The sequence below is a fragment of the Procambarus clarkii genome, unplaced genomic scaffold (genome assembly GCF_040958095.1).
Source record: "Procambarus clarkii isolate CNS0578487 unplaced genomic scaffold, FALCON_Pclarkii_2.0 HiC_scaffold_110, whole genome shotgun sequence".
In the NCBI taxonomy this organism is placed as follows: domain Eukaryota; kingdom Metazoa; phylum Arthropoda; class Malacostraca; order Decapoda; family Cambaridae; genus Procambarus; species Procambarus clarkii.
In genome coordinates, this window is record NW_027189143.1 from 2,528,267 (window position 1) to 2,551,203 (window position 22,937).

The 22,937-nt window shown below is 44.5% G+C and overlaps 1 non-coding gene and 2 pseudogenes across 1 annotated transcript; all 3 read right to left on the reverse strand.

The window, feature by feature from the left end:
• Window positions 1-207: 207 nt before the first annotated feature.
• On the reverse strand, window positions 208-326 carry LOC138360432 (5S ribosomal RNA). The gene has a single exon (XR_011226381.1). It is a non-coding gene; the product is annotated as a 5S ribosomal RNA (ribosomal RNA).
• An 8,185-nt stretch (window positions 327-8,511) lies between these two features.
• Window positions 8,512-8,638, reverse strand: LOC138360450 (5S ribosomal RNA; annotated as a pseudogene).
• An 8,173-nt stretch (window positions 8,639-16,811) lies between these two features.
• LOC138360451 (5S ribosomal RNA) lies at window positions 16,812-16,931 on the reverse strand (annotated as a pseudogene).
• Between the last annotated feature and the right edge of the window lie 6,006 nt (window positions 16,932-22,937).

Consider the following 22,937-nt stretch of genomic DNA (forward strand, 5'->3'; position numbering starts at 1 on the left):
ATATATATACAACATGTTTTGTTTTGGTTGTTTGTTTTTGTATAAAGCCTCACACAATATCTATATTAAGCGAGTTTGTTTTAAACATGACATACATATTAATTCATTTTACCAGGCCTTATTCCACACAACTCCGTGAATTTCCCGTGGAGCCAGCCATTCAAACAAAAACAAACGAAACAAAACAAAACAAAACAAAAACATTATTGCCAACAGCATTTGGTGTTCCCAGGCGGTCACCCATCCAAGTACTAACCAAACCCAACGTTGCTTAACTTCGCTGATCGGACGAGAAGCGGTGTTCTCAACGTGGTATGGCCGTTGGCATGAGACTGCCTACACATTGTGGCTAATAACCAACTCTTTTAAGTCATCGCGGCAGGATACGGACCTGCTTGTGGTGTCTTAATGGTAATTGTATCCTAACATATTTTTGTCTCCTTGGCATGGATATTTAACATCGTTTATTCAGTCTTGGGTTTATGTTCTTTCGCCATTTACAGACATTTTACATCTACCTACTTCCTCAGCCTGCCCTGCCAATTTCTAATGAATTTGTGGATTTTCTTTTGTAATACAAACATGTGTGTGCTCATCTGCTCTTCAGTTTTTATGATATTTGTCTCATCTGTCCTGCTTTATGATACTTTTACAAAGAACATGAACAAATGCTTCTATTTTAGAGAAGATATGGGATCCAGGTTTCGGAGCCGTAAAACCAACCGTCGTGATTGGTGGACGAGTTGCCAGGTTGCAGCTTCTGTACCGTGCCGGCACATAAATAGGTTCGGCTCAAGCGGCGGCAGCATCATTCCCCCGTGACTGTCTGAGCGTCTCTCATCACCTTGGTTATCTCATCATCATCATGGTAGAAGCAAAGCCTACCAAGAAGGCTGCGGCTGCTGCTGCTGTGGTGGCCACCACCAGGAAACCTCGCGTCCAGGTTGCTCACCCGAAAACTAGTCAAATGGTTCTAGCCGCGGTCGCAGCACTCAAAGACCGTAAGGGCTCGTCTCTACAAGCAATCAAGAAGTACGTTGTTGCCAACAACAAAGTCGAGGCTGCCAAGATCGCCATTTACATCCGAAGATTTCTCAAGAAAGCAGTGGCTGACGGCATTCTTGTTCAGACCAAGGGAAGTGGAGCTAGTGGATCATTCAAGCTGGCCGTAGCAGAGAAGAGGGCCGTTCTAACTCCCAAGAAAGCCACCACAACCAAGAAACCATCTACAGCAGCAAAGAAGGCCGTGGTAACTCCCAAGAAAGCCGCCACAAGCAACAAACCACCTACAGCCTTGAAAAAGAAGCAGCAGCAGCAGCAGCTTGTTGTTGGGAACAAAAAGCCCAAAATAAAGAGAGCTTCAAAATCTCCCAAACCACCCAAGGCAAAGAAAGCTGTCAAGAAAACAACAAAGGCAAAATAAACGACGACATGCAAGCAGCATGAATACACATGACAATAAACATCCAGGCCTCCCCCCTCAGTGGAGGGGCCTCATATGATTCCAAAAAGAGTTTAGTTTTGTAGACAAATAAATCATTACTTTTGGGGTAGATTTACTCTGTATATTATATATATATATATATATATATATATATATATATATATATATATATATATATATATATATATATATATATATATTTATATATACACATGGGTGAGGTGATATGGTACCAAAGTTTTGGGTAAGGTGATTGACATTTACACAAGATAAAACACGAACCAATGGGAATAAAAACATAAGAATGGAAGTAACTGCAGAAGGCCTATTGGCCCATAACACAAGCACTTCCTCTTGATGCTTCTATATTGGTTCGGAGTCTTGAAGCTATAATATATATATATAATATATATATATATATATATATATCTATATATCTATATATATATATATATATATATATATATATATATATATATATATGCACACAAAACTAAATAGTCTTGTTAGACAAATTGCCCCTATTAGAGGCAAGTTGACTAACAAGCCGAATGACTGCAATTGTTTTGAATTTGAGTTAAATCTAACATAGAAATGTAATCAAACCTAACCTAACCTATGCTAACCCAAGCTAAGCTAACCTAACCTAACCTAAGCTAACCCAAGCTAAGCTAACCTAACCTAACCTAACCTAACCTAACCTAACCTAAGCTAAGCTAACCTAACCTAACCTAACCCAGCAATTCATGATCTTAATATAATACTGTTAATTGGATAAACCAATTTGGAAAGAAATGTTCGAAAATAACAAAATTAACTGTGCTTGTTAGGAAAATTGGGCCTTGCATACTTGTCCCAATAGTGTGGTTCTCGCTTTTAGGTACGACATAAACGTATACCTAAGTTGAGAGAGAAAAAGATTCGCACTCAAACATGCATATCGATTGCCAGTCCTGAATTCTGGGTAGATATTCGTGTCCTCCCTTTTCATTTACCATCATTTGGATACTATCAAAACAGCTCTGAGAAGGATAAAATGAATAAAACGGGTAGCTCACTCATGTAAAAAGGAAGAGTTGGGAAAGATCTCTCTCTCTCTCTCTCTCTCTCTCTCTCTCTCTCTCTCTCCCCCTCACCCCCCCCCCCCCCCACCAATGATCCTGCTCTGCTAGTATATAACGTAACAAACCTTCCCCCCCCCCCCCCCTCCCTCCCCAATCAGAGTCCCTTTAAGCATGCGAGGATAAAAAATAGATTTCATAAGACCCAATGTGCTAGCTGATATCAAAACAATTTATGTTATCGTCTATTAAGCCCTTCAGTAAAAAAAGTATAGGGACCTAATTAGGTCCCGTTTTGAGGTGGTGGTGGGTGGAATCGATGGATTAGCCAAGCTCTTATCCGCCGAATCCGTAGAGGGTACGACCCTGGCGCTTCAGAGCGTACACCACGTCCATAGCAGTGACGGTCTTCCTCTTGGCGTGTTCCGTGTAGGTTACCAGCATCACGGATGACGTTCTCGAGGAACACCTTCAGGACGCCACGGGTCTCTTCGTAGATGAGACCCGAAAATACCTTCACGCCGCCACGAACGAGCTAAGCGACGATAGCGGGCTGTGATGCCCTGGATGTTGTCACGTAGCACCTTACGATGACGCTTGGCGCCACCCTTTCCGAGTCCCTTGCCTCCCTTGCCGCGTCCAGTCATGGTGTTGAAGTTGTGTTGAATCGAATTGACGAATGCCCGCACGATTTCCCGACTAGATCCCATCAAGCGGACGTACTAGTAGCATGGCAACTCCTGCCTGCCCTTACTTTACGCTTGTGGTCGAGTAGAACACGGCTTCTCACAGACGCTTTCAAACTGCAGTTGCCTACTCGTCTGTTTCACGTCCCTGTGAAATGACTTTTGCACAAATCCAAAAAATAGAGCAAAATCACGATAATAGTGATTGAGGTGAGCCGCCTGTTGACTGCAGCCAGAGGAAGGAGGGAGGGGCAGACGGGGTGACGTAGGCGAGTCGAGCAGCCATGGCGCGCGAGCAAGCGCCTCGAGACGGCGTATATAAGCAAAAAATTTTTCGGCGCCGGCCATCACAAACCACAGTTGTTGTTTCACCATGGCTCGCACCAAGCAGACTGCTCGCAAGTCCACGGGAAGGCAAGCTCCTCGTAAGCAGCTGGCCACCAAGGCAGCACGCAAGTCTGCTCCTGCCACAGGGGGGTGTGAAGAAGCCTCACCGTTACAGGCCCGGAACGGTCGCCCTGCGTGAGATCCGTCGTTACAGAAGAGCACCGAGTTGCTCATCAGGAAAACTTCCCTTCCAGCGTCTGGTGCGCGAGATTGCCCAGGACTTCAAGACCGATCTTCGCTTCCAGTCGTCTGCCGTCATGGCTTTACAGGAGGCATCCGAGGCTTACCTGTCGGTCTCGTCGAGGACACTAACCTCTGTGCCATCCACGCCAAGCGTGTCACCATCCATGCCAAAAGGACATTCAGCTTGCTCGCCGTATCCGTGGAGAGCGTGCATAAGCTAAATCGACCACCCTAAGTATACACCAAACTCGGCCCTTCTCAGGGCCAAAATATCCTTCTAAGGAGATTTCAGACATTCCTAGCATCAGTCATATGAATTAACCTTCATCTACACTATAATACATAAATAAATAAATAAACAAATACACTAATTTAGGTGTCATACATACACGTGATATCAAATAAATCAAGTCCATTTGTAGTACAACCTGTTCTCTTACAAACAAAAACGCCGTCGCTTTTCGCTCTTATGCACTGTCAAGGATCACCCACCCCCCCCCCCCCCCCAAAAGAAAAATTGTCATACTGTACTAGAAATAAAAAGCAGCTTGTATAAGTGACATACTGTCCAGTCCTTTTTATTCTGTTTTCGGTCCTCTGGCTTATCTGTTAAGTTAGGGAGATGACATTTTAAATTAACCGTTTTCTTGACATTTTCAAACCTAAGAGGTGGCCTGCATAGTAATCCTAATGTGGGACATAACAAATGAATCTCTAATCTCTAGAAAAAAAAAAAAGATACCGAGTGCTTTATGTGTTGAGAGAGAGAGAGAGAGAGAGAGAGAGAGAGAGAGAGAGAGAAGAGAGGAGAGAGAGAGAGAGGAGAGAGAGAGAGAGGAGAGAGAGAGAGAGAGGAGAGACACAGACAGACAGACAGACAGACAAGACAGAGACAGACAAGACCAGAGACGACATACAGAAAGATCAGAACAGAGAGACTGAGAGAGAGAAACACAGCACAGACAGTTTCATAAGATATTCTCATTTTATAGCTATTTGCTTTCAGGGACAGAGGTTTTTTGTTATATAGTATTGGTGTCTAACACTCACAATCTCTTTAGAAATTAAAGTGTGGCTCCAATGGAGCCGAGTTTGTTGGTTTGAGGCCAAGCCACCACCACAGGGCAGTAAGTAAGCCGTTTACTTGGAGGAGGTGTACTTGTGACGGCCTTAGTGCCCTCAGAGACGGGCGTGCTTGGCCAGTTCTTCCGGGCAACAGGAGACCTTACAGCCGTCTGGATCTCCCGACTGGTAATGGTGGAACGCTTGTTGTAGTGGGCCAGGCGAGAAGCCTCGGCGGCGATGCGCTCGAAGGATGTCGTTCACGAACGAGTTTCATGATCGACATGGCTTTGGAAGAGATACCAGTGTCGGGGTGGACCTGCTTCAGCACTTTGTAGATGTAGATGCTGTAGCTCTCCTTCCTCCTGCGCTTCTTTTTCTTATCGCCCTTGGCAATGGCCTTCTGGGCCTTTCCGGCCTTCTTGGCAGCCTTTCCAGATGCCTTGGGTGGGCATGATGATGCTCGTGCTGGGCTGGCGTTGCGATACAATAATGAACTTTTGCGCGAGGCGAGCATGTCTTTTATATCCCGCTCGCGACTCAGCTCAGAGCGGGTCGCGTGGCGGAGCGCGCTGATTGGTCAGTGGCGGGCTCCCTTGATCCTGAGGCGGGGTATATAACACGAAGCTCGATCTGCGGGGCGGCATAAACACCACAAACCACAACAGCAGCAGCAATGTCAGGACGCGGCAAGGGAGGCAAAGTGAAGGGCAAGTCAAGTCTCGCTCAGCAGGCCGGACTTCAGTTCCCCGCCGGGGCAGAATTCACCGTCTGCTGCGTAAGGGCAACTACGCCGAACGCGTCGGTGCTGGCGCTCCTGTCTACCTGGCAGCCGTCATGGAATACCTCGCTGCCGAAGTTCTGGAGCTCGCCGGTAATGCCGCACGTGACAACAAGAAGACCCGTATCATCCCACGTCACTTGCAGTTGGCCATCCGCAACGACGAAGAACTCAACAAACTTCTGTCTGGCGTAACCATTGCACAGGGAGGTGTTCTTCCAAACATTCAGGCAGTTCTTTTGCCAAAGAAGACAGAGAAGAAGTAAGCACTTCTGCCACCCACCACGACAAATACCATAACCAGGCTCCAGTCCGGAGCCACACACACTTTAATAGAGAGATTCAAGTAGACAATCAACTTTCAAACATTAATAATTAACATTTATATTGATTTCATTTGGAATGTGTACATAACAAACAAACAAAACAAAATTAATAGGGGATATTCAGCATCACTTGGAATATTAACCAATCATATAAATCCAATATATATTTTATATTTTACTTTAAAGCGAGGAATTCATATTAGATTAATTTTTAATCATACAAATGAAACAAAAGCAATTCTTCACTAGACGTAATGAATGAATAAATGATCAAGGTTTTAATGTGTTTCATGAATATATTATATAGTATATATATATATACTTATATATATATATATATATATATATATATATATATATAATATATATATATATATATATATAATATATAATATAATAGTAATATAATATATTATAATACTTGTGAACCAGAATATGTTTGAGCAGCAGCGATCGTGCCTGCCATTGGCCGAAGTGGCAACAATTCAAATAATTTAAAGGGCCTGCTCGGGTATATAAGAGAGGCTGGGAGACCTGGGGCCGGTGGTGGGTGATGGGTGATGAGTGATGGTGTGGTGTGGTATGGTGTTGTTAAGAGTTGATTTACGGCCAGCCAGCCAGCTGCAGCCAAGGCAGGGCAGGGCAAGGGCAAGGCAAGGCAAGGCAAGGCAAGGCAAGGCAAGGCAAGGCAATAACAGACAGGACAGGCAAGGCAAGGCAAGGCAAGGCAAGGCAAGCAGGCGGGGCGGGCGGCGGGGCGGGCGGGCGGGCAGGCAGGCAGGCAGGCAGCCAGCCAGCCAGCCAGCAGCCAGCCAGCCAGCCAGCCAGCCAGCCAGCCAAGCCAGCCAGCCAGCCAGCCAGCCAGCCAGGCAGGCAGGCAGGCAGGCAGGCAGGCAGGCAGGCAGGCAGCCAGCCAGCCAGCCAGCCAGCCAGCCAGCCAGCCAGCCAGCCACAACTCCACTTTGTATTTATGCATTCAATTTATATTCAAACATTATATATGTTAAGGGCCTAGTTTTAGTGTTTATTTTAAAAATGACAAACATCGAGTCGTTTTAACCAGTCCTTTAGCGTTAACGGTGATGCATTTTAAAACTGAACAGAAATCACCTTTTCTGGATATATCAAAATATCGAATCCGCTTAATGTGCCTACAATTCAATCATTCAAAAAATACATAATTTACATCATGCCTTTTCATAGAACAGACAATAAGATTTGAGACAATAAGAACTTACTTTATAACTAAAGTTGCACAATTATACCAACTCTATGGTGGCTGGGTGGTAAGGTGTGTGGCTGGTATTTTGGAAGTCGCGAGTTCAAACGACCCAATGGGAATAATACTTTTTTTTTTTGCCATACAATCTTCCTAATACTATTATGTAGGTTTGTGTGTGTGTTTTTTTATTCATTCTTTGGTTTGATAGATGACATACATATTGACTCCTTTTACCGGTCCTTAATTAGGCTCTGGGGAAGCAATGGTGGTGGTGGTGGTGGTGGTGCATTTAAAACTAAACCAAAAATCACCAGTTCTGGACGCGTCAAATATCATATCCGCTTAATGTGTCTACAACCTAATTACTTAAAACTACACTATTTAATTCATTCATATCATGTGCATATTGGTCATTATGCTCATACAACCGACATCAAAATTTATTTTCATTATTAGAATCATACATTTCATCAGTAATACAGATACAAAGAGATTTTCTTTCTGAGAAGACCGTTAGTATTGGCTTGCAGGCAGGCAGGCAGGCAGGGCATTTGAGGGTTATTATTTCGCCTGTTGATTGGGGGGAGGGTTGATGTGTTAGGGGGTTTTTCGGTTAGATGTTGGTGGTGGTGATTGGTGGTGATTGGTGGTGATTGGTGGTGGATTGGTGGTGATTGGTGGTGGTGGTGGTGGGGTGGTAGTAGGTGGGAGTTGGGGGGGGGGGGGGGGGGGGGGGGGGAGGGGGGGGGGGGGGGGGGGGGGGGGGGGGGGGGGGGGGGGGGGGGGGGGGGGGGGGGGGGGGGGGGGGGGGGGGGGGGGGGAGGGAAGGGGAGGGGAATGATGGTCCTGTGGATTCGTTCTCGCGTACCCTTATTCATATAAGCAAAAATATGCCTTCTTGGTGGGTAATAGAAACATTAACACAAATTAAATATCAGTAACTGATATTGTAGACCTTTTAAACAGAAAAGATTTGGTACATACAAATACTTTTTAATTATCATTTATTTGTGGAAATGGCATTTACGTCATTAAATTGATACCTTCAGCATCAAGCTTGTGTCCTGCAGCAGTGGTCCAGTGGTAAAGTGTATATAAGTGATGCGTATTCTTGGAGTTGCGAGTTCAAACCCGGATTAAGCTATATATATATACAACATGTTTTGTTTTGGTTGTTTGTTTTTGTATAAAGCCTCACACAATATCTATATTAAGCGAGTTTTGTTTTTAAACATGACATACATATTAATTCATTTTACCAGGCCTTATTCCACACAACTCCGTGAATTTCCCGTGGAGGCCAAGCCATTCAAAACAAAAACAAACGAAACAAAACAAAACAAAAACAAAAAACATTATTGCCAACAGCATTTGGTGTTCCCAGGGGGAGGGCGGTCACCCATCCAAGTACTAACCAAACCCAACGTTGCTTAACTTCGCTGATCGGACGAGAAGCGGTGTTCTCAACGTGGTATGGGCCGTTGGCATGAGACTGCCTACACATTGTGGCTAATAACCAACTCTTTTAAGTCATCGCGGCAGATACGGACCTGCTTGTGGTGTCTTAATGGTAATTGTATCCTAACATATTTTTGTCTCCTTGGCATGGATATTTAACATCGTTTATTCAGTCTTGGGTTTATGTTCTTTCGCCATTTACAGACATTTTACATCTACCTACTTCCTCAGACCTGCCCTGCCAATTTCTAATGAATTTGTGGATTTTCTTTTGTAATACAAACATGTGTGTGCTCATCTGCTCTTCAGTTTTTTATGATATTTGTCTCATCTGTCCTGCTTTAATGATACTTTTACAAAGAACATGAACAAATGCTTCTATTTTAGAGAAGATATGGGATCCAGGTTTAGGAGCCGTAAAACCAACCGTCGTGATTGGTGGACGAGTTGCCATGTTGCAGCTTCTGTACCGTGCCGGCACATAAATAGTTCGGCTCAAGCGGCGGCAGCATCATTCCCCCGTGACTGTCTGAGCGTCTCTCATCACCTTGGTTATCTCATCATCATCATGGTAGAAGCAAAGCCTACCAAGAAGGCTGCGGCTGCTGCTGCTGTGGTGGCCACCACCAGGAAACCTCGCGTCCAGGTTGCTCACACCGAAAACTAGTCAAATGGTTCTAGCCGCGGTCGCAGCACATCAAAGACCGTAAGGGTCTCGTTCTCTACAAGCAATCAAGAAGTACGGTTGTTGCCAACAACAAAGTCGAGGCTGCCAAGATCGCCATTTACATCCGAAGATTTCTCAAGAAAGCAGTGGCTGACGGCATTCTTGTTCAGGAACCAAGGGAAGTGGAGCTAGTGGATCATTCAAGCTGGCCGTAGCAGAGAAGAGGGCCGTTCTAACTCCCAAGAAAGCCACCACAACCAAGAAACCATCTACAGCAGCAAAGAAGGCCGTGGTAACTCCCAAGAAAGCCGCCACAAGCAACAAACCACCTACAGCCTTGAAAAAGAAGCAGCAGCAGCAGCAGCTTGTTGTTGGGAACAAAAAGCCCAAAATAAAGAGAGCTTCAAAAATCTCCCAAACCACCCAAGGCAAAGAAAGCTGTCAAGAAAACAACAAAGGCAAAATAAACGACGACATGCAAGCAGCATGAATACACATGACAATAAACATCCAGGCCTCCCCCCTCAGTGGAGGGGCCTCATATGATTCCAAAAAGAGTTTAGTTTTTGTAGACAAATAAATCATTACTTTTGGGGTAGATTTACTCTGTATATTATATATATATATATATATATATATATTATATATATATATTATATATATATATATATATATATATATATATATATATATATTTATATATACACATGGTGAGGTGATATGGTACCAAAGTTTTGGGTAAGGTGATTGACATTTACACAAGATAAAACACGAACCAATGGGAATAAAAACATAAGAATGGAAGTAACTGCAGAAGGCCTATTGGCCCATAACACAAGCACTTCCTCTTGATGCTTCTATATTGGTTCGGAGTCTTGAAGCTATACTATATATATATATATATATATATATATATATATATATATATATATATATATATATATATATATATATATATAGATATATATATATATATATATATAGTATGCACACAAAACTAAATAGTCTTGTTAGACAAATTGCCCCTATTAGAGGCAGTTGACTAACAAGCCGAATGACTGCAATTGTTTGAATTTGAGTTAAATCTAACATAGAAATGTAATCAAAACCTAACCTAAACCTATGCTAACCCAAGCTAAGCTAACCTAGACTAACCTAAGCTAACCAAGCTAAGCTAGACCTAACCTAACCTAACCTAACCTAACCTAACCTAAGCTAAGCTAACCTAACCTAACCTAACCCAGCAATTCATGATCTTAATATAATACTGTTAATTGGATAAACCAATTTGGAAAGAAATGTTCGAAAAATACAAAATTAACTGTGCTTGTTAGGAAAAATTGGGGCCTTGCATACTTGTCCCAATAGTGTGGTTCTCCGGGCTTTTAGGTACGACATAAACGTATACCTAAGTTTGAGAGAGAAAAAGATTCGCACTCAAAACATGCATATCGATTGCCAGTCCTGAATTCTGGGTAGATTTCGTGTCCTCCCTTTCATTTACCATCATTTGGATACTATCAAAACAGCTCTGAGAAGGATAAAATGAATAAAACGGGTAGCTCACTCATGTAAAAAGGAAGAGTTGGGAAAGATCTCTCTCTCTCTCTCTCTCAGTCTCTCTCTCTCTCTCTCTCTCCCCCTCACCCCCCCCCCCCCCACCAATGATCCTGCTCTGCTAGTAATATAACGATAACAAACCTTCCGCCCCCCCCCCCCCTCCCTCCCCAATCAGAGTCCCTTTAAGGCATGCGAGGATAAAAAAATAGATTTCATAAGACCCAATGTGCTAGCTGATATCAAAACAATTTATGTTATCGTCTATTAAGACCCTTCAGTAAAAAAAGTATAGGGACCTAATTAGGTCCCGTTTGAGGTGGTGTTGGGTGGAATCGATGGATTAGCCAAGCTCTTATCCGCCGAATCCGTAGAGGGTACGACCCTGGCGCTTCAGAGCGTACACCACGTCCATAGCAGTGACGGTCTTTCCTCTTGGCGTGTTCCGTGTAGGTTACAGCATCACGGATGACGTTCTCGAGGAACACCTTCAGGACGCCACGGGTCTCTTCGTAGATGAGACACGAAATACGCTTCACGCCGCCACGACGAGCTAAGCGACGAATAGCGGGCTTGGTGATGCCCTGGATGTTGTCACGTAGCAACCTTACGATGACGCTTGGCGCCACCCTTTCCGAGTCCCTTGCCTCCCTTGCCGCGTCCAGTCATGGTGTTGAAGTTGGTGTGAATCGAATTGACGGAGATGCCCGCACGATTCCCGACTATATCCCATCAAGCGGACGTACTAGTAGCATTGCAACTCCTGCCTGCCCTTACTTTACGCTTGTGGTCGAGTAGACACCGGCTTTCTCACAACGCTTTCAAAACTGCAGTTGCCTACTCGTCTGTTTACACGTCCCTGTGAAATGACTTTTGCACAAATCCAAAAAATAGAGCAAAATCAGCGATAATAGTGATTGAGGTGAGCCGCCTGTTGGCTGCAGCCAGAGGAAGGAGGGGAGGGGCAACGGGGTGACGTAGGCGAGTCGAGCAGCCAATGGCGCTCGAGCAAGCGCCTCGAGACGGCGTATATAAGCAAAAATTTTCGGCGCCGGCCATCACAAACCACAGTTGTTCACCATGGCTCGCACCAAGCAGACTGCTCGCAAGTCCACGGGAGGCAAGGCTCCTCGTAAGCAGCTGGCCAACCAAGGCAGCACGCAAGTCTGCTCCTGCCACAGGGGTGTGAAGAAGCCTCACCGTTACAGGCCCGGAACGGTCGCCCTGCGTGAGATCCGTCGTTACCGAGAAGAGCACCGAGTTGCTCATCAGGAAACTTCCCTTCCAGCGTCTGGTGCGCGAGATTGCCCAGGACTTCAAGACCGATCTTCGCTTCCAGTCGTCTGCCGTCATGGCTTTACAGGAGGCATCCGAGGCTTACCTTGGTCGGTCTCTTCGAGGACACTAACCTCTGTGCCATCCACGCCAAGCGTGTCACCATCATGCCAAAGGACATTCAGCTTGCTCGCCGTATCCGTGGAGAGCGTGCATAAGCTAAATCGACCACCCTAGTATACACCAAACTCGGCCCTTCTCAGGGCCAAAATATCCTTCTAAGGAGATTTCAGACATTCCTAGCATCAGTCATATGAATTAACCTTCATCTACACATATATAATAAATAATAATAAATAAACAAATACACTAATTTAGGTGTCATACATACACGTGATATCAATAAATCAAGTCATTTGTAGTACAACCTGTTCTCTTACAAACAAAAACGCCGTCGCTTTTCGCTCTATGCACTGTCAAGGATCAACCCACCCCCCCCCCCCCCCCCCCCGAAAATAAAAATTGTCATACTGTACTAGAAATAAAAGCAGCTTGTATAAAGTGACATACTGTCCAGGTCCCTGTTTTATTCTGTTTTCGGTCCTCTGGCTTATCTGTTAAGTTAGGAGATGACATTTTAAATTAACCGTTTTCTTGACATGTTTCAAAACCTAAGAGGGTGGCCTGCATAGTAATCCTAAGTGTGGAACATAGACAATGAATCTCTAATCTCTAGAAAAAAAAAAAGATACCGAGTGCTTATATGTGTTGAGAGAGAGAGAGGAGAGAGAGAGGAGAGAGAGAGAGAGAGAGAGAGAGAGAGAGAGAGAGAGAGAGGAGAGAGAGAGGAGAGAGAGAGAGAGAGAGAGAGAGAGAGACACAGACAGACAGACAGACAGACAAGACAGAGACAGACAAGACAGAGACAAGACAGACAGACAGACAGACAGAGACTGAGAGAGAGAAACACACACAGACAGTTTCATAAATATTCGCATTTTATAGCTATTTGCTTTCAGTGACAGAGGTTTTTGTTATAATAGTATTGGTGTCCTAACACTCACAATCTCTTTAGAAATTAAAGTGTGGCTCCAATGGAGCCGAGTTTGTTGGTTTGAGGCCAAGCCACCACCACAGGGCAGTAAGTAAGCCGTTTACCTTGGAGGAGGTGTACTTGGTGACGGCCTTAGTGCCCTCAGAGACGGCGTGCTTGGCCAGTTTCTCCGGGCAACAGGAGCCTTACAGCCGTCTGGATCTCCCGACTGGTAATGGTGGAACGCTTGTTGTAGTGGGCCAGGCGAGAAGCCTCGGCGGCGATGCGCTCGAAGATGTCGTTCACGAAACGAGTTCATGATCGACATGGCTTTGGAAGAGATACCAAGTGTCGGGGTGGACCTGCTTCAGCACTTTGTAGATGTAGATGCTGTAGCTCTCCTTCCTCCTGCGCTTCTTTTTCTTATCGCCCTTGTGCAATGGCCTTCTGGCCTTTCCGGGCCTTCTTGGCAGCCTTTCCAGATGCCTTGGGTGGCATGATGATGCTCGTGCTGGCTGGCGTTGCGATACAATAATGAACTTTTGCGCGAGGCGAGCTTTCTTTTATATCCCCGCTCGCGACTCAGCTCAGAGCGGGTCGCGTGGCGGAGCGCGCTGATTGGTCAGTGGCGGGCTCCCTTGATCCTGAGCGGGGTATATAACACGAAGCTCGATCTGCGGGGCGGCATAAAACACCACAAACCCACAACAGCAGCAGCAATGTCAGGACGCGGCAAGGGAGGCAAAGTGAAGGGCAAGTCAAAGTCTCGCTCCAGCAGGGCCGGACTTCAGTTCCCCGTGGGCAGAATTCACCGTCTGCTGCGTAAGGGCAACTACGCCGAACGCGTCGGTGCTGGCGCTCCTGTCTACCTGGCAGCCGTCATGGAATACCTCGCTGCCGAAGTTCTGGAGCTCGCCGGTAATGCCGCACGTGACAACAAGAAGACCCGTATCATCCCACGTCACTTGCAGTTGGCCATCCGCAACGACGAAGAACTCAACAAACTTCTGTCTGGCGTAACCATTGCACAGGGAGGTGTTCTTCCAAACATTCAGGCAGTTCTTTTGCCAAAGAAGACAGAGAAGAAGTAAGCACTTCTGCCACCCACCACGACAAATACCATAACCAGGCTCCATCCGGAGCCACACACACTTTAATAGAGAGATTCAAGTAGACAATCAACTTTCAAACATTAATAATAACATTTATATTGATTTCATTTGGAATGTGTACATAACAAACAAACAAAACAAAATTATAGGGGATATTCAGCATCACTTGGAATATTAACCAATCATATAAATCCAATATATATTTTATATTTTACTTTAAGCGAGGAATTCATATTATATTAATTTTTAATCATACAAATGAACAAAAGCAATTCTTCACTAGACGTAATGAATGAATAAATGATCAAGGTTTTAATGTGTTTCATGAATATATATATATATATATATATATATATATATATATATATATATATATATATATATATATATATATATATATATATATATATATATATATATATATATATAATATAATATAATATATTATAATACTTGTGAACCAGAATATGTTTGAGCAGCAGCGATCGTGCCTGCCATTGGCCGAAGTGCAACAATTCAAATAATTTAAAGGGCCTGCTCGGGTATATAAGAGAGGCTGGGAGACTGGGGCCGGTGGTGGGTGATGGGTGATGAGTGATGGTGTGGTGTGGTATGGTGTTGTTAAGAGTTGATTTACGGCCAGCCAGCCAGCTGCAGGCCAAGGCAGGGCAGGGCAGGGCAGAGGCAAGGCAAGGCAAGGGCAAGGCAAGGCAAGGCAAGGCAATAACAGGACAGGACAGGCAAGGCAAGGCAAGGCCAAGGCAAGGCAAGCAGGCGGGCGGGCGGGCGGGCGGGGGCGGGCAGGGCAGGCAGGCAGCCAGCCAGCCAGCCAGCCAGCCAGCCAGCCAGCCAGCCAGCCAGCACCAGCCAGCCAGCCAGCCAGGCCAGGCAGCCAGGCAGGCAGGCAGGCAGGCAGGGCAGGCAGGGCAGGCAGGCAGGCAGGCAGCCAGCCAGCCAGCCAGCCAGCCAGCCAGCCAGCCAGCCAGCCACCATCCCACTTTGTATTTATATGCATTCAATTTATATTCAGAAACATTATATATGTTAAGGGCCTAGTTTTAGTGTTTATTTTAAAAAATGACAAACATCGAGTCGTTTTACCAGTCCTTTAGCGTTAAACGGTGATGCATTTTAAAACTGAACAGAAATCAACCTTTTCTGGATATATCAAATATCGAATCCGCTTAATGTGCCTACAATTCAATCATTCAAAAATACATAATTTACATCATGCCTTTTCATAGAACAGACAATAAGATTTGAGACAATAAGAACTTTACTTTTATAACTAAAGTTGCACAATTATACCAACTCTATGGTGGCTGGGTGGTAAGGTGTGGGGCTGGTATTTTGGAAGTCGCGAGTTCAAACGACCCAATGGGAATAATACTTTTTTTTTTTGCCATACAATCTTCCTAATACTATTATGTAGGTTTGTGTGTGTGTTTTTTTATTCATTCTTTGGTTTATAGATGACATACATATTGACTCCTTTTACCGGTCCTTAATTAGGCCTCTGGGGAAGCAATGGTGGTGGTGGTGGTGGTGGTGCATTTAAACTAAACCAAAAAGCACCAGTTCTGGACAGCGTCAAATATCATATCCGCTTAAATGTGTCTACAACCTAATTACTTAAAACTACACTATTTAAATTCATTCATATCATGTGCATATTGGTCATTATGCTCATACAACCGACATCAAAATTTATTTTCATTATTAGAATCATACATTTCATCAAGTAATACAGATACAAAGAGATTTTCTTTCTGAGAAGACCGTTAGTATTGGCTTGCAGGCAGGCAGGCCAAGGCAGGCATTTGAAGGGTTATTATTTCGCCTGTTGATTGGGGGGAGGGTTGATGTGTTAGGGGGGTTTTCGGTTAGATGTGGTGGTGGGTGATTGGTGGTGATTGGTGGTGATTGGTGGTGATTGGTGTGATTGGTGGTGTGGTGGTGGTGGTAGTAGGTGGGAGTTGGGGGGGGGGGGGGGGGGGGGGGGTGGGGGGGGGGGGTGGGGGGGGGGGGGGGAGGGGAAGGGGGAGGGGGAATGATGGTCTGTGGATTCGTTCTCCGTACCCTTTACATATAAGCAAAAATATGCCTTCTTGTGGGTATAGAAACAGTAACACAAATTATATCAGTAACTGATATTGTAGCCTTTTAAACAGAAAAAGATTTGTACATACAATACTTTTTAATTATCATTTATTTGTGGAAATGGCATTTACGTCATTAAATTGATACCTCAGCATCAAGCTTGTGTCCTGCAGCAGTGGTCCAGTGGTAAAGTTATATAGTGATGCGTATTCTTGAGTTGCGAGTTCAAACCACGGATTAAGCTAGATATATATACACATGTTTTTGTTTGGTTGTTTTGTTTTTGTATAAGCCTCACACAATATCTAGATTAAGCGAGTTTGTTTTAAACAATGACATACATATTAATTCATTTTACCAGGCCTTATTCCCACACAACTCCGTGAATTTCCCGTGGAGCCAGCCATTCAAACAAAAAACAAACGAAGACAAAACAAAACAAAACAAAAAACATTATTGCCAACAGCATTTGGTGTTCCCAGGGCGGTCACCCATCCAAGTACTAACCAAACCCAACGTTTGCTTAACTTCGCTGATCGGACGAGAACGGTGTTCTCAACGTGGTATGGCCGTTGGCATGAGACTGCCTACACATTGTGGCTATAACCAACTCTTTAAGTCATCGCGGCAGGATACGGACCTGCTTGTGGTGTCTTAATGGTAATTGTATCCTAACATATTTTGTCTCCTTGGCATGGATATTTAACATCGTTTATTCAGTCTTGGGTTTATGTTCTTTCGCCATTTACAGACATTTTACATCTACCTACTTCCTCAGCCTGCCCTGCCAATATTCTATGAATTTGTGGATTTTCTTTTGTATACAAACATGTGTGTGCTCATCTGCTCTTCAGTTTTATGATATTTGTCTCTCTGTCCTGCTTTATGATGACTTGTTACAAAAGAACATGAACAAATCTTCTATTTTAGAGAAGATATGGGATCCAGGTTTTCGGAGCCGTAAAACCAACCGTCGTGATTGGTGGACGAGTTTGCCAGGTTGCAGGCTTCTGTAACCGTGCCGGCACATAAATAGGTTTCGGCTCAAAGCGGCGGCAGCATCATGCCCCCCGTGACTGTCTGAGCGTCTCTCATCACCTTAGTGTTATCTCATCATCATCATGGTAGAAGCAAAGCCTACCAGAAGCTGCGGCTGCTGCTGCTGTGGTGCCACCACCAGGAAACCTCGCGTCCAGGTTGCTCACCCGAAAACTAGTCAAATGGTTTCTAGCCGCGGTCGCAGCACTCAAAGACCGTAAGGGCTCAGTCTCTACAAGCAATCAGAAGTACGTTGTTGCCAACAACAAAGTCGAGGCTGCAAGATCGCCATTTACATCCGAAGATTTCTCAAGAAAGCAGTGGCTGACGGCATTCTTGTTTCAGACCAAGGGAAGTGGAGCTAGTGGATCATTCAAGCTGGCCGTAGCAGAGAAGAGGGCCGTTCTAACTCCCAAGAAAGCCACCACAAACAAGAAACCATCTACAGCAGCAAAGAAGGCCGTGGTAACTCCCAAGAAAGCCGCCACAAGCAACAAACCACCTACAGCCTTGAAAAAGAAGCAGCAGCAGCAGCAGCTTGTTGTTGGAACAAAAAGCCCAAAATAAAGAGAGCTTCAAAATCTCCCAAACCACCCAAGGCAAAGAAAGCTGTCAAGAAAACAACAAAGGCAAAATAAACGACGACATGCAAGCAGCATGAATACACATGACAATAAACATCCAGGCCTCCCCCCTCAGTGGAGGGGCCTCATATGATTCCAAAAAAAGAGTTTAGTTTTGTAGACAAAATAAATCATTACTTTTGGGGTAGATTTACTCTGTATATTATATATATATATATATATATATATATATATAATATATATATATATATAGTATATATATATATATATATATATATAATATATATATATTATATATATATTACACATGGGTGAGGTGATATGGTACCAAAAGTTTGGGTAAGGTGATTGACATTTACACAAAGATAAAACACGAACCAATGGGAATAAAAACATAAGAATGGAAGTAACTGCAGAAGGCCTATTGGCCCATAACACAAGCACTTCCTCTTGATGCTTCTATATTGGTTCAGGAGTCTTGAAGCTAAATATATATATATATATATATATATATATATATATATATAGATTATATATATATATATATTGATATATATATATATATATATATTATATTATATATATATAATATATATATGTATTATATATATGCACACAAAAACTAAATAGTCTTGTTAGACAAAATTGCACTATTAGAGGCAAGTTGACTAACAAGCCGAATGACTGCAATTGTTTTGAATTTGAGTTAAATCTAACATAGAAATGTAATCAAACCTAACCTAACCTATGCTAACCCAAGCTAAGCTAACCTAACCTAAACCTAGAGCTAACCCAAGCTAGCTAACCTAACCTAACCTAACCTAACCTAACCTAACCTAAGCTAAGCTAACCTACCTAACATAACCCAGCAATTCATGATCTTAATATAATACTGTTAATTGGATAAACCATTTGGAAAGAATGTTCGAAAATACAAAAATTAACTGTGCTTGTTAGGAAAATTGGGCCTTGCATACTTGTCCCAATAAGTGTGGTTCTCGCTTTTGGTACGACATAAACGTATACCTAGTTGAGAGAGAAAAAGATTCGCACTCAAGCATGAATATCGATTGCCAGTCCTGATTCTGGGTAGATATTCGTGTCCTCACTTTTCATTTACCATCATTTGGATACTATCAAAACAGCTCTGGAAGGATAAAATTGGAATAAAACGGGTACTCACTCATGTAAAAAGGAAGAGTTGGGGAAAGATCCTCTCTCTCTCTCTCTCTCATCTCTCTATCTCTCTCTCTCCTCCCCCATCACCCCCCCCCCCCCACCAATGATCCTGCTCTGCTAGTATATACACGTAACAAACCTTCCCCCCCACCCCCCCCTCCCTCCCCAATCAGAGTCCCTTTAAGCATGCGAGGATAAAAAATAGATTTCATAAGACCCAATGTGCTAGCTGATATCAAAACAATTTATGTTATCGTCTATTAAGCCCTTCAGTAAAAAAAGTATAGGGACCTAATTAGGTCCCGTTTTGAGGTGGTGGTGGGTGGAATCGATGGATTAGCCAAGCTCTTATCCGCCGAATCCGTAGAGGGTACGACCCTGGCGCTTCAGAGCGTACACCACGTCCATAGCAGTGACGGTCTTCCTCTTGGCGTGTTCCGTGTAGGTTACAGCATCACGGATGACGTTCTCGAGGAACACCTTCAGGACGCCACGGGTCTCTTCGTAGATGAGACCCGAAATACGCTTCACGCCGCCACGACGAGCTAAGCGACGAATAGCGGGCTTGGTGATGCCCTGGATGTTGTCACGTAGCACCTTACGATGACGCTTGGCGCCACCCTTTCCGAGTCCCTTGCCTCCCTTGCCGCGTCCAGTCATGGTGTTGAAGTTGTGTGAATCGAATTGACGAATGCCCGCACGATTTCCCGACTATATCCCATCAAGCGGACGTACTAGTAGCATTGCAACTCCTGCCTGCCCTTACTTTACGCTTGTGGTCGAGTAGACACGGCTTTCTCACAACGCTTTCAAAACTGCAGTTGCCTACTCGTCTGTTTCACGTCCCTGTGAAATGACTTTTGCACAAATCCAAAAAATAGAGCAAAATCAGCGATAATAGTGATTGAGGTGAGCCGCCTGTTGGCTGCAGCCAGAGGAAGGAGGGGAGGGGCAACGGGGTGACGTAGGCGAGTCGAGCAGCCAATGGCGCTCGAGCAAGCGCCTCGAGACGGCGTATATAAGCAAAAATTTTTCGGCGCCGGCCATCACAAACCACAGTTGTTCACCATGGCTCGCACCAAGCAGACTGCTCGCAAGTCCACGGGAGGCAAGGCTCCTCGTAAGCAGCTGGCCACCAAGGCAGCACGCAAGTCTGCTCCTGCCACAGGGGGTGTGAAGAAGCCTCACCGTTACAGGCCCGGAACGGTCGCCCTGCGTGAGATCCGTCGTTACCAGAAGAGCACCGAGTTGCTCATCAGGAAACTTCCCTTCCAGCGTCTGGTGCGCGAGATTGCCCAGGACTTCAAGACCGATCTTCGCTTCCAGTCGTCTGCCGTCATGGCTTTACAGGAGGCATCCGAGGCTTACCTGGTCGGTCTCTTCGAGGACACTAACCTCTGTGCCATCCACGCCAAGCGTGTCACCATCATGCCAAAGGACATTCAGCTTGCTCGCCGTATCCGTGGAGAGCGTGCATAAGCTAAATCGACCACCCTAGTATACACCAAACTCGGCCCTTCTCAGGGCCAAAATATCCTTCTAAGGAGATTTCAGACATTCCTAGCATCAGTCATATGAATTAACCTTCATCTACACATATAATAAATAAATAAATAAATAAACAAATACACTAATTTAGGTGTCATACATACACGTGATATCAATAAATCAAGTCATTTGTAGTACAACCTGTTCTCTTACAAACAAAACGCCGTCGCTTTTCGCTCTTATGCACTGTCAAGGATCACCCACCCCCCCCCCCCCCCCCCCAAAATAAAAATTGTCATACTGTACTAGAAATAAAAGCAGCTTGTATAAGTGACATACTGTCCAGTCCTGTTTTATTCTGTTTTCGGTCCTCTGGCTTAATCTGTTAAGTTAGGAGATGACATTTTAAATTAACCGTTTTCTTGACATTTTCAAACCTAAGAGGGTGGCCTGCATAGTAATCCTAATGTGGAACATAACAATGAATCTCTAATCTCTAGAAAAAAAAAAGATACCGAGTGCTTATATGTGTTGAGAGAGAGAGAGAGAGAGAGAGAGAGAGAGAGAGAGAGAGAGAGAGAGAGAGAGAGAGAGAGAGAGAAGAGAGAGAGAGAGAGAGAGAGACACAGACAGACAGACAGACAGACAAGACAGAGACAGACAAGACAGAGACAGACAGACAGACAGACAGACAGAGACTGAGAGAGAGAAACACACAGACAGTTTCATAAATATTCTCATTTTATAGCTATTTGCTTTCAGTGACAGAGGTTTTTGTTATAATAGTATTGGTGTCTAACACTCACAATCTCTTTAGAAATTAAAGTGTGGCTCCAATGGAGCCGAGTTTGTTGGTTTGAGGCCAAGCCACCACCACAGGGCAGTAAGTAAGCCGTTTACTTGGAGGAGGTGTACTTGGTGACGGCCTTAGTGCCCTCAGAGACGGCGTGCTTGGCCAGTTCTCCGGGCAACAGGAGCCTTACAGCCGTCTGGATCTCCCGACTGGTAATGGTGGAACGCTTGTTGTAGTGGGCCAGGCGAGAAGCCTCGGCGGCGATGCGCTCGAAGATGTCGTTCACGAACGAGTTCATGATCGACATGGCTTTGGAAGAGATACCAGTGTCGGGGTGGACCTGCTTCAGCACTTTGTAGATGTAGATGCTGTAGCTCTCCTTCCTCCTGCGCTTCTTTTTCTTATCGCCCTTGGCAATGGCCTTCTGGGCCTTTCCGGCCTTCTTGGCAGCCTTTCCAGATGCCTTGGGTGGCATGATGATGCTCGTGCTGGCTGGCGTTGCGATACAATAATGAACTTTTGCGCGAGGCGAGCTTTCCTTTTATATCCCGCTCGCGACTCAGCTCAGAGCGGGTCGCGTGGCGGAGCGCGCTGATTGGTCAGTGGCGGGCTCCCTTGATCCTGAGCGGGGTATATAACACGAAGCTCGATCTGCGGGGCGGCATAAAACACCACAAACCCACAACAGCAGCAGCAATGTCAGGACGCGGCAAGGGAGGCAAAGTGAAGGGCAAGTCAAAGTCTCGCTCCAGCAGGGCCGGACTTCAGTTCCCCGTGGGCAGAATTCACCGTCTGCTGCGTAAGGGCAACTACGCCGAACGCGTCGGTGCTGGCGCTCCTGTCTACCTGGCAGCCGTCATGGAATACCTCGCTGCCGAAGTTCTGGAGCTCGCCGGTAATGCCGCACGTGACAACAAGAAGACCCGTATCATCCCACGTCACTTGCAGTTGGCCATCCGCAACGACGAAGAACTCAACAAACTTCTGTCTGGCGTAACCATTGCACAGGGAGGTGTTCTTCCAAACATTCAGGCAGTTCTTTTGCCAAAGAAGACAGAGAAGAAGTAAGCACTTCTGCCACCCACCACGACAAATACCATAACCAGGCTCCATCCGGAGCCACACACACTTTAATAGAGAGATTCAAGTAGACAATCAACTTTCAAACATTAATAATAACATTTATATTGATTTCATTTGGAATGTGTACATAACAAACAAACAAAACAAAATTATAGGGGATATTCAGCATCACTTGGAATATTAACCAATCATATAAATCCAATATATATTTTATATTTTACTTTAAGCGAGGAATTCATATTATATTAATTTTTAATCATACAAATGAACAAAAGCAATTCTTCACTAGACGTAATGAATGAATAAATGATCAAGGTTTTAATGTGTTTCATGAATATATATATATATATATATATATATATATATATATATATATATATATATATATATATATATATATATATATATATATATATAT